Below are 13234 nucleotides of genomic sequence, written 5' to 3'. Positions count from 1 at the left end.
ATAGACTTGGGTTGACAGTATCCTAAAAGGCTTTATAATGCATTTTTTGTTATTGAGTTTTAGGCCATGGCTTTGACACTCATCATTTGTCTGTGTCCAACCCACTGGCAAGATGTTGGTGTCTTGGGAGGAATCTATAATATTTCCCAATTTAGAGTTATCTATGAACTTGGTAAGCCAGAGGCCTTGAACATTGACTCTGACTTCCGAGAAGTAGATGCCAAACAGGAGTTGGTGCAGCACAAAGCCCTGGGGTACTCTGCTGGTGAACAGTTTTTTGGTGGAGGTGGTCTCACTGATCTTGAGTTCTTGAGTCTTGTCTGTGAGCCAGACACCTCCCATCATTCTATTCTGACCTCTAACAAATTGTCCTGCTCCTTTACTTTTTTTGATTATTCCTGTTTCTTCCTTTCTAAATACTTGGTGAAATTTGTTTCTTGTACCACAAACTGCATTCCACTATGATCCTGCCATAAATGCTCCTGTGTTACTATAAATAAGTTAAAAAAAAGCAGCAAAAAGAATAGAAAAAATAACTTTAATCCAGTTCATAAACAAATGAAAGTACTTATGAAGTGGATTAAAGTTGTTTTTTTTTATTCTTTTTTATTTCTATTTTTTGTTACAACAGCAACAAAACAACAACAATGTGGCTTGTTTTTGGAAGTCTTTGAGTAAATACAATTAAGTATTTAATATTAATATGTTAATATTAATATGTGGTGATGGAATGAGGAAGTACAAGAGAGAATACAGAGAAAGAGGTTGGCGAAGAAGAAGTGGGATTGTCAGAGAGATGAAGAAAGTAGACAGGAGTATAAGGAGATGAGGTGTATGGCAAAGAGAGAGGTGGCGAAGGTTAAGGATAAGGCGTATGAAGAGTTGTATGAAAGGTTGGACACTAAGGAGGGAGAACAGGACTTGTATCGATTGGCTAGACAGAGGGACCGAGCTAGTAAAGATGTGCAGCAGGTAAGGGTGATAAAGGATAATGAGGGAAACATACTCACAAGTGAGGAGAGTGTGTTGAGCAGATGGAAAGAGTACTTTGAGAGGCTGATGAATGATGAGAATGACAGGGAGAGAAGGATGGATGATGTGCAGATAGTGAACCATGAGTCCAGTGGATTAGCGAGGAGGAAGTAAGGATAGCTATGAAAAGGATGAAGAATGGTAAGGCTGTTGGTCCAGATGATATACCTGTGGAAGCATGGAGGTGTTTAGGTGAAATGGCAGTGGAGCTTTTAACTAGATTGTTTAATGAAATCTTGGAAAGTGAGAGGATGCCTGAGGAATGGAGAAAAAGTGTTTTGGTACCGATTTTTAAGAATAAGGGTGATGTGCAGAGCTGTAGTAACTACAGAGGAATTAAACTGATCAGTCACAGCATGAAGTTATAGGAAAGAGTAGTGGAAGCTAGGTTAAGAAGGGAGGTGATGATTAGTGATCAGCAGTATGGTTTCATGCCAGGAAAGAGCCCTACAGATGCGATGTTTGCTCTGAGAGTGTTGATGGAGAAGTACAGAGAAGGTCAGAAGGAGTTGCATTGTGTCTTTGTGGACTTAGAGAAAGCATATGACAGGGTGCCTAGAGAGGAGTTATGGTATTGTATGAAGATGTCGGGAGTGTCAGAGAAGTATGTAAGAGTGGTACCGGATATGTACGAGGGTAGTGTGACAGTGGTGAGGTCTGCAGTGGGAGTGACGGATGCGTTTAAGGTGGAGGTGGGATTACATCAAGGATCAGCTCTGAGCCATTTCTTATTTGCAATGGTGATGGACAGGTTGACAGAAGAGATCAGACAGGAGTCCCCATGGACTGTGATGTTTGCAGATGACATTGTGATCTGTAGTGACAGTAGGGAACAGGTAGAGGAGACCCTGGAGAGGTGGAGATATGCTCTACAGAGAAGAGGAATGAAGGTCAGCAGGACTAAGACAGAATATATGTGTGTGAATGAGAGGGAGGATAGAGGAATGGTGAGGATGCAGGGAGTAGAGATGGCGAAGGTGGATGAGTTTAAATACCTGGGATCAACAGTTCAGAGTAATGGTGAGTGTGGAAGAGAGGTGAAGAAGAGAGTACAGGCAGGATGGAGTGGGTGGAGAAGAGTGTCAGGAGTGATTTGTGACAGACGAGTACCAGTAAGAGTGAAAGGGAAGGTCTACAAGAAGGTAGCGAGACCAGCTATGTTATATGGGTTGGAGACAGTGGCATTGACAAAAAGGCAGGAGTCAGAGCTGGACGTGGCAGAGTTAAAGATGTTAAGATTGCACTGGGTGTGACAAGGGTGGACAGGATTAGGAATAAGTATATTAGAGGGTCATCCCAGTTTGTAATCTTTGGAGACAAAGCCAGAGAGGCAAGATGACATTGGTTTGGACATGTGCTGAGGAGGGATGCAGAGTATATTGGGAAAAAGATGCTAAGTATGAAGCTGCCAGGTAACAGGAAAAGAGGAAGGCCTAAGATAAGGTTTATGGATGTGGTAAGAGAGGACATGCAGGTGGTTGGTGTGACAAAGCAAGATGCCGAGGACAATAAGAAATGGAAACAGATGATCCGCTGTGGCAACCCCTAACGGAGCAGCCGAAAGAAGAAGACAAATAAGTATTTAACATTCTGTTTTAGTACTTTTCAGTTACTATAGTCTTGACTGGTACTGTAAACTTCATTAATTATTTCTTCTTTTATCCTCTTAGTTTTCTCATGTTGTTTTATCTGCTTAGAATATTTCATTTAGTTTCCAGTATTTCCCACCATTCCATAATAAAAGTCCTAGTTCAGTAATGATCCAGCCATAACCCTCAAAAACAAACTGCATATCCTCATTGAAATAGCAATCTCTCCTGTATTTTACAAAGCCTTTCCCTAAATTAGCTCCCACTGTTTATATAAGCTAACAGTGTCATATGATCTAAAAATCCAGTAACCCCCTTTTATAATTATGCACGTTTAACATCTTGTAAAACTAAAATAAATCAAATCAGTAGTATTGTGAAATTAAAATACAAGCAGTTCAGTAACTCTAATAACTTTATAAAACATTATTCCTTCCCTAGTAGTCGTATCATGTTGTTTAAATTCAACTAAACTTTATATTAATTTAAAATCTTTCATCTTTTTTTGATACCACTGTTGAAATTTCCTAATCAGATTTTTTTTTCAGTACATTAATTTTACTTTTAGTTGTAGTTTATCTTTCCAGTAACTTCCTTTCTGTTTTTAAAATCTAATGGTCTATATGCATTTCTCATTTTCCTACTTAAAATATATAATATTCTGCCATTCACATAATTACCCCGATCAATAATTTGACTTGCTTCACATCTCATACAAGCATGCAACCTCTAAAGCTGTAGCCCCACCAAAAGAAAAGAGCCAAATTTTTCTTTCTTCGTCTTTAAGAATCCCGTTTATCTGTGAAACCTGGAAATGGAATGCATGCTTGGTCTACATGCTGTTTGTTAATGCAATATATCACTGTATTTCATTTTTCCTTGAAATATAACATTTTAGTAAGTGTCAAAATGCTAATTTTGCCCCATTTCCTCATCCTCCATTTTCTTGCTCTTGCTCCTGGAGTGATTACCCATTAGTTTCTGTGTTTGTTTCTTCCTGACTTAGTTTGAGTCCTCCAGGACGTAGAGCAAAATATCAACGACTTTTATTTTTAGTTTCACAATTATGTTATGTATGACTCTTTCTTCTGGAATGCACTTATGAAAAAGGAAAGTATAAGCAAAGCTCACAGAAGTTTATGAAAGTGAGACATTTAAACAAGGAGAGAGAAATGATTAAGAGCACCAAAGCAGGAGACAGAACAGCAAAAGCAAGTACAACTGCCACAGCCCACAACAAAAGTAGTGAGATGGTAAAAGTGAGGCATTGATCAACACTTTCCTACAAAAACAGGACCGACAGATGTGAAGGAACAGAAATGTAAATATATAGGCAGATATGAGTGAGAATACAATGGTGCATGTGCAGAAAAGAAGCAATAAGAAGAGAAATCTGTAGGAGTAGAAGTGGGAGCAGTGGAAGAGAGAACAGGGCAGAAGGAAAATGAGAGAAAGATGTGGGGAGGTGATGATGTGGTCAGAAAGAAGAGATCTTAAGAGGAAGACTGAATAACTTTGATGTTTCTCCTAGGAAACGAGGTTACCATGATTGACTAGGCTCAGGAAAATCATTTCTAATTTTTAACACCCATTGAATGAGAGGTACCTTAGGAGGAGGGCAACTGGAATGAGATATATCATAAGGGAGGCATACAGAAAGCACCCCTTCCAGCTATCGAGCATCATGTTCTTGTGCAGAAACCAAGTATGATAAATAATGTAAAGGGAAGAAACCAGATCAGTCTTTGTGCTCCCTGTTGCGAAAGGAGATATTACCAGCCCAGCTATCTGGAATTTTGTAAATAATTATATGTCATTTGTGAATATCAACATGACTCATACGCTTGTGCTACAAATGTATTAGAACTGCATGTCATATAAGATGGTTTGCACAGATGTGTGTGCTGAAGAGGTATTTTTACAAAGTGCTGTTTAAAGATGTAACCACAGCATGCCCTACTAGATTAGAACAGAAATGTACCTAGGTTCATAGGTTCATAGGCTGGTACTAGGCTATCAGCCTTAGGGCCTATACAAGCCTAGCCATAAATATTCCCTGGCTATTTCTTCCCACACTATTTACTTCCCTGGACCCCTGTCTAGCAGGGTGACTGACGTGACCCCAGGGTGAATTTCCTTTCTTCCATCCAATCATCAAGGTTCCTTTTGAAGAGGGCCAAAGAGGCGCTCTGCTTGACATGTATGGGCAATCTATTCCAGAATCTGGGGAGTCGCTGGGTCAGGAACCTATCCCTCCAGCATGTTTTGTTTATTGTGATGACAAGGTTTAGATCCCTGGAGCATGTGGCTCTGAGGGATTGGGATTTCTTTAAGTGTAGCATGTCCAACAGCTCTGGGTTTGGCATGGCCTTGTATGTTAAGCAGAGATCGCCTCTGAGTAGACGATATGCGACAGAGTATAGCTGGAGTTTTTTAAGGAGGTCAACATAGGACATTTGCTTTAGGCCTGTGATTCTTTTAGTGAGTTATTTCTGTGGCCTTTCCAGTTGTTGCAGATGTCTTGAGAGGTACACACCAAACAGAGCGGTGTATTCTATAATGGGTCTAATGAGGGATGAATACAGTGGGACTATGACCTCCTTTTTTCTGGATGAAAAGCCTTTAGTGATGAGGTGTGCCACATAGGATTTCCTGACTGTTGTGCTGATGTGGAGGTGGGATTACATCATGGATCAGCTCTGAGCCCTTTCTTATTTGCAATGGTGATGGACAGGTTGACAGAAGAGATCAGACAGGAGTCCCCATGGGAACAGTAGGGAACAGGTAGAGGAGACCCTGGAGAGGTGGAGATATGCTCTACAGAGAAGAGGAATGAAGGTCAGCAGGACTAAGACAGAATATATGTGTGTGAATGAGAGGGAGGATAGAGGAATGGTGAGGATGCAGGGAGTAGAGGTGGCGAAGGTGGATGTGTTTAAATACCTGGGATCAACAGTTCAGAGTAATGGTGAGTGTGGAAGAGAGGTGAAGAAGAGAGTACAGGCAGGATGGAGTGGGTGGAGAAGAGTGTCAGGAGTGATTTGTGACAGACGAGTACCAGTAAGAGTGAAAGGGAAGGTCTACAAGAAGGTAGCGAGACCAGCTATGTTATATGGGTTGGAGACAGTGGCATTGACAAAAGGCAGGAGTCAGAGCTGGACGTGGCAGAGTTAAAGATGTTAAGATTGCACTGGGTGTGACAAGGGTGGACAGGATTAGGAATAAGTATATTAGAGGGTCATCCCAGTTTGTAATCTTTGGAGACAAAGCCAGAGAGGCAAGATGACATTGGTTTGGACATGTGCTGAGGAGGGATGCAGAGTATATTGGGAAAAAGATGCTAAGTATGAAGCTGCCAGGTAACAGGAAAAGAGGAAGGCCTAAGATAAGGTTTATGGATGTGGTAAGAGAGGACATGCAGGTGGTTGGTGTGACAAAGCAAGATGCCGAGGACAGTAAGAAATGGAAACAGATGATCCGCTGTGGCAACCCCTAACGGGAGCAGCCGAAAGAAGAAGACAAATAAGTATTTAACATTCTGTTTTAGTACTTTTCAGTTACTATAGTCTTGACTGGTACTGTAAACTTCATTAATTATTTCTTCTTTTATCCTCTTAGTTTTCTCATGTTGTTTTATCTGCTTAGAATATTTCATTTAGTTTCCAGTATTTCCCACCATTCCATAATAAAAAGTCCTAGTTCAGTAATGATCCAGCCATAACCCTCAAAAACAAACTGCATATCCTCATTGAAATAGCAATCTCTCCTGTATTTTACAAAGCCTTTCCCTAAATTAGCTCCCACTGTTTATATAAGCTAACCGTGTCATATGATCTAAAAATCCAGTAACCCCCTTTTATAATTATGCACGTTTAACATCTTGTAAAACTAAAATAAATCAAATCAGTAGTATTGTGAAATTAAAATACAAGCAGTTCAGTAACTCTAATAACTTTATAAAACATTATTCCTTCCCTAGTAGTCGTATCATGTTGTTTAAATTCAACTAAACTTTATATTAATTTAAAATCTTTCATCTTTTTTTGATACCACTGTTGAAATTTCCTAATCAGATTTTTTTTTCAGTACATTAATTTTACTTTTAGTTGTAGTTTATCTTTCCAGTAACTTCCTTTCTGTTTTTAAAATCTAATGGTCTATATGCATTTCTCATTTTCCTACTTAAAATATATAATATTCTGCCATTCACATAATTACCCCGATCAATAATTTGACTTGCTTCACATCTCATACAAGCATGCAACCTCTAAAGCTGTAGCCCCACCAAAAGAAAAGAGCCAATATTTTCTTTCTTCGTCTTTAAGAATCCCGTTTATCTGTGAAACTTGGAAATGGAATGCATGCTTGGTCTACATGCTGTTTGTTAATGCAATATATCACTGTATTTCATTTTTCCTTGAAATATAACATTTTAGTAAGTGTCAAAATGCTAATTTTGCCCCATTTCCTCATCCTCCATTTTCTTGCTCTTGCTCCTGGAGTGATTGCCCATTAGTTTCTGTGTTTGTTTCTTCCTGACTTAGTTTGAGTCCTCCAGGACGTAGAGCAAAATATCAACGACTTTTATTTTTAGTTTCACAGTTATGTTATGTATGACTCTTTCTTCTGGAATGCACTTATGAAAAAGGAAAGTATAAGCAAAGCTCACAGAAGTTTATGAAAGTGAGACATTTAAACAAGGAGAGAGAAATGATTAAGAGCACCAAAGCAGGAGACAGAACAGCAAAAGCAAGTACAACTGCCACAGCCCACAACAAAAGTAGTGAGATGGTAAAAGTGAGGCATTGATCAACACTTTCCTACAAAAACAGGACCGACAGATGTGAAGAACAGAAATGTAAATATATAGGCAGATATGAGTGAGAATACAATGGTGCATGTGCAGAAAAGAAGCAATAAGAAGAGAAATCTGTAGGAGTAGAAGTGGGAGCAGTGGAAGAGAGAACAGGGCAGAAGGAAAATGAGAGAAAGATGTGGGGAGGTGATGATGTGGTCAGAAAGAAGAGATCTTAAGAGGAAGACTGAATAACTTTGATGTTTCTCCTAGGAAACGAGGTTACCATGATTGACTAGGCTCAGGAAAATCATTTCTAATTTTTAACACCCATTGAATGAGAGGTACCTTAGGAGGAGGGCAACTGGAATGAGATATATCATAAGGGAGGCATACAGAAAGCACCCCTTCCAGCTATCGAGCATCATGTTCTTGTGCAGAAACCAAGTATGATAAATAATGTAAAGGGAAGAAACCAGATCAGTCTTTGTGCTCCCTGTTGCGAAAGGAGATATTACCAGCCCAGCTATCTGGAATTTTGTAAATAATTATATGTCATTTGTGAATATCAACATGACTCATACGCTTGTGCTACAAATGTATTAGAACTGCATGTCATATAAGATGGTTTGCACAGATGTGTGTGCTGAAGAGGTATTTTTACAAAGTGCTGTTTAAAGATGTAACCACAGCATGCCCTACTAGATTAGAACAGAAATGTACCTAGGTTCATAGGTTCATAGGCTGGTACTAGGCTATCAGCCTTAGGGCCTATACAAGCCTAGCCATAACAATTCCCTGGCTATTTCTTCCCACACTATTTACTTCCCTGGACCCCTGTCTAGCAGGGTGACTGACGTGACCCCAGGGTGAATTTCCTTTCTTCCATCCAATCATCAAGGTTCCTTTTGAAGAGGGCCAAAGAGGCGCTCTGCTTGACATGTATGGGCAATCTATTCCAGAATCTGGGGAGTCGCTGGGTCAGGAACCTATCCCTCCAGCATGTTTTGTTTATTGTGATGACAAGGTTTAGATCCCTGGAGCATGTGGCTCTGAGGGATTGGGATTTCTTTAAGTGTAGCATGTCCAACAGCTCTGGGTTTGGCATGGCCTTGTATGTTAAGCAGAGATCGCCTCTGAGTAGACGATATGCGACAGAGTATAGCTGGAGTTTTTTAAGGAGGTCAACATAGGACATTTGCTTTAGGCCTGTGATTCTTTTAGTGAGTTATTTCTGTGGCCTTTCCAGTTGTTGCAGATGTCTTGAGAGGTACACACCAAACAGAGCGGTGTATTCTATAATGGGTCTAATGAGGGATGAATACAGTGGGACTATGACCTCCTTTTTTCTGGATGAAAAGCCTTTAGTGATGAGGTGTGCCACATAGGATTTCCTGACTGTTGTGCTGATGTGGAGGTGGGATTACATCAAGGATCAGCTCTGAGCCCTTTCTTATTTGCAATGGTGATGGACAGGTTGACAGAAGAGATCAGACAGGAGTCCCCATGGGAACAGTAGGGAACAGGTAGAGGAGACCCTGGAGAGGTGGAGATATGCTCTACAGAGAAGAGGAATGAAGGTCAGCAGGACTAAGACAGAATATATGTGTGTGAATGAGAGGGAGGATAGAGGAATGGTGAGGATGCAGGGAGTAGAGGTGGCGAAGGTGGATGTGTTTAAATACCTGGGATCAACAGTTCAGAGTAATGGTGAGTGTGGAAGAGAGGTGAAGAAGAGAGTACAGGCAGGATGGAGTGGGTGGAGAAGAGTGTCAGGAGTGATTTGTGACAGACGAGTACCAGTAAGAGTGAAAGGGAAGGTCTACAAGAAGGTAGCGAGACCAGCTATGTTATATGGGTTGGAGACAGTGGCATTGACAAAAAGGCAGGAGTCAGAGCTGGACGTGGCAGAGTTAAAGATGTTAAGATTGCACTGGGTGTGACAAGGGTGGACAGGATTAGGAATAAGTATATTAGAGGGTCATCCCAGTTTGTAATCTTTGGAGACAAAGCCAGAGAGGCAAGATGACGTTGGTTTGGACATGTGCTGAGGAGGGATGCAGAGTATATTGGGAAAAAGATGCTAAGTATGAAGCTGCCAGGTAACAGGAAAAGAGGAAGGCCTAAGATAAGGTTTATGGATGTGGTAAGAGAGGACATGCAGGTGGTTGGTGTGACAAAGCAAGATGCCGAGGACAGTAAGAAATGGAAACAGATGATCCGCTGTGGCAACCCCTAACGGGAGCAGCCGAAAGAAGAAGACAAATAAGTATTTAACATTCTGTTTTAGTACTTTTCAGTTACTATAGTCTTGACTGGTACTGTAAACTTCATTAATTATTTCTTCTTTTATCCTCTTAGTTTTCTCATGTTGTTTTATTTGCTTAGAATATTTCATTTAGTTTCCAGTATTTCCCACCATTCCATAATAAAAAGTCCTAGTTCAGTAATGATCCAGCCATAACCCTCAAAAACAAACTGCATATCCTCATTAAAATAGCAATCTCTCCTGTATTTTACAAAGCCTTTCCCTAAATTAGCTCCCACTGTTTATATAAGCTAACAGTGTCATATGATCTAAAAATCCAGTAACCCCCTTTTATAATTATGCACGTTTAACATCTTGTAAAACTAAAATAAATCAAATCAGTAGTATTGTGAAATTAAAATACAAGCAGTTCAGTAACTCTAATAACTTTATAAAACATTATTCCTTCCCTAGTAGTTGTATCATGTTGTTTAAATTCAACTAAACTTTATATTAATTTAAAATCTTTCATCTTTTTTTGATAACACTGTTGAAATTTCCTAATCAGATTTTTTTTTCAGTACATTAATTTTACTTTTAGTTGTAGTTTATCTTTCCAGTAACTTCCTTTCTGTTTTTAAAATCTAATGGTCTATATGCATTTCCCATTTTCCTACTTAAAATATATAATATTCTGCCATTCACATAATTACCCCGATCAATAATTTGACTTGCTTCACATCTCATACAAGCATGCAACCTCTAAAGCTGTAGCCCCACCAAAAGAAAAGAGCCAATATTTTCTTTCTTCGTCTTTAAGAATCCCGTTTATCTGTGAAACTTGGAAATGGAATGCATGCTTGGTCTACATGCTGTTTGTTAATGCAATATATCACTGTATTTCATTTTTCCTTGAAATATAACATTTTAGTAAGTGTCAAAATGCTAATTTTGCCCCATTTCCTCATCCTCCATTTTCTTGCTCTTGCTCCTGGAGTGATTACCCATTAGTTTCTGTGTTTGTTTCTTCCTGACTTAGTTTGAGTCCTCCAGGACGTAGAGCAAAATATCAATGACTTTTATTTTTAGTTTCACAGTTATGTTATGTATGACTCTTTCTTCTGGAATGCACTTCTGAAAAAGGAAAGTATAAGCAAAGCTCACAGAAGTTTATGAAAGTGAGACATTTAAACAAGGAGAGAGAAATGATTAAGAGCACCAAAGCAGGAGACAGAACAGCAAAAGCAAGTACAACTGCCACAGCCCACAACAAAAGTAGTGAGATGGTAAAAGTGAGGCATTGATCAACACTTTCCTACAAAAACAGGACCGACAGATGTGAAGAACAGAAATGTAAATATATAGGCAGATATGAGTGAGAATACAATGGTGTATGTGCAGAAAAGAAGCAATAAGAAGAGAAATCTGTAGGAGTAGAAGTGGGAGCAGTGGAAGAGAGAACAGGGCAGAAGGAAAATGAGAGAAAGATGTGGGGAGGTGATGATGTGGTCAGAAAGAAGAGATCTTAAGAGGAAGACTGAATAACTTTGATGTTTCTCCTAGGAAATGAGGTTACCATGATTGACTAGGCTCAGGAAAATCATTTCTAATTTTTAACACCCATTGAATGAGAGGTACCTTAGGAGGAGGGCAACTGAAATGAGATATATCATAAGGGAGGCATACAGAAAGCACCCCTTCCAGCTATCGAGCATCATGTTCTTGTGCAGAAACCAAGTATGATAAATAATGTAAAGGGAAGAAACCAGATCAGTCTTTGTGCTCCCTGTTGCGAAAGGAGATATTACCAGCCCAGCTATCTGGAATTTTGTAAATAATTATATGTCATTTGTGAATATCAACATGACTCATACGCTTGTGCTACAAATGTATTAGAACTGCATGTCATATAAGATGGTTTGCACAGATGTGTGTGCTGAAGAGGTATTTTTACAAAGTGCTGTTTAAAGATGTAACCACAGCATGCCCTACTAGATTAGAACAGAAATGTACCTAGGTTCATAGGTTCATAGGCTGGTACTAGGCTATCAGCCTTAGGGCCTATACAAGCCTAGCCATAACAATTCCCTGGCTATTTCTTCCCACACTATTTACTTCCCTGGACCCCTGTCTAGCAGGGTGACTGACATGACCCCGGGGTGAATTTCCTTTCTTCCATCCAATCATCAAGGTTCCTTTTGAAGAGGGCCAAAGAGGCGCTCTGCTTGACATGTATGGGCAATCTATTCCAGAATCTGGGGAGTCGCTGGGTCAGGAACCTATCCCTCCAGCATGTTTTGTTTATTGTGATGACAAGGTTTAGATCCCTGGAGCATGTGGCTCTGAGGGATTGGGATTTCTTTAAGTGTGGCATGTCCAACAGCTCTGGGTTTGGCATGGCCTTGTATGTTAAGCAGAGATCGCCTCTGAGTAGACGATATGCGACAGAGTATAGTTGGAGTTTTTTAAGGAGGTCAGCATAGGACATTTGCTTTAGGCCTGTGATTCTTTTAGTGAGTTATTTCTGTGGCCTTTCCAGTTGTTGCAGATGTCTTGAGAGGTACATACCAAACAGAGCGGTGTATTCTATAATGGGTCTAATGAGGGATGAATACAGTGGGACTATGACCTCCTTTTTTCTGGATGAAAAGCCTTTAGTGATGAGGTGTGCCACATAGGATTTCCTGACTGTTGTGCTGATGTGGTTATCGAAGGTGAGACCACTGTCCACCTGTGTCCCTAAGTCTCTTATCACACTTTCGGTGTTTAGTGTACTGCCACCTATATGGTAATACATGTTTTTTCCCAAAGGGGATAACTATACATTTCTTGGCATTGAGCTTGATCCCATGGCTCTGGCACCAAGCATCTGTTTCTGTAAGGCCCTTTTGTAGAGTGTCCACATCATTTGGGGATTCAGTAATGGCTCCCAGTTTGCAGTCATCTGCGAACTTTGTTAGCCAGAGTCCCTTAGTGTTGGCCTGTACTTCAGAGAAGTAGATGCCAAACAAGAGCGATCCCAGGACTGAACCCTGAGGTACTCCACTTGTCACTTGTCTGGAGCTGGATTTGGAGTCAGATACTTTTACAGTGTGGGTTCTATCAGTCAGTAAGCCAGTTAGCAACCCATTGGGTGACATAGGGATTAATGCCCAGCTTAGTAAGTTTATCTGTGATTCCAGAGTGGGGGCTGTGTGGACCACCTTACCCTTGTCCATGGCTCTGGAGACTGATTTGAAGAAGTCAATCAGGTTCAGGAGACAAGATCAGCCCTTCACGAACCCAAACTGGGTGGGGTCCAGTGTTTGAAGGTTGCCAATGTCTTTGTTTATAAGTTCAATGATAATACGCTCCATGGCCTTGCAGATAAAGCTTGTCAGACTGATGGGACAGTAGTTTCCGGGATCCATGGTGGATCCCCCCTTGTGGAATGGGATAACTGTAGCTCTGCGCCACTCAGTGGGCATGAAACCTGAGGTGAGGCTATGATTAAACATGACACTTAGGTGAGGTGCCACTTCATATTGTAGTTCATGTAGTACACAGCCTGAGATGTCATCTGGTTCCATG

The sequence above is a fragment of the Protopterus annectens genome, chromosome 1.part2 (genome assembly GCF_019279795.1).
Source record: "Protopterus annectens isolate FY-2018-M chromosome 1.part2, PAN1.0, whole genome shotgun sequence".
NCBI classification, from domain to species: Eukaryota; Metazoa; Chordata; order Ceratodontiformes; family Protopteridae; genus Protopterus; species Protopterus annectens.
The sequence above is the reverse complement of the archived record's forward strand: the minus strand, read 5'-3'. Positions refer to the sequence as shown.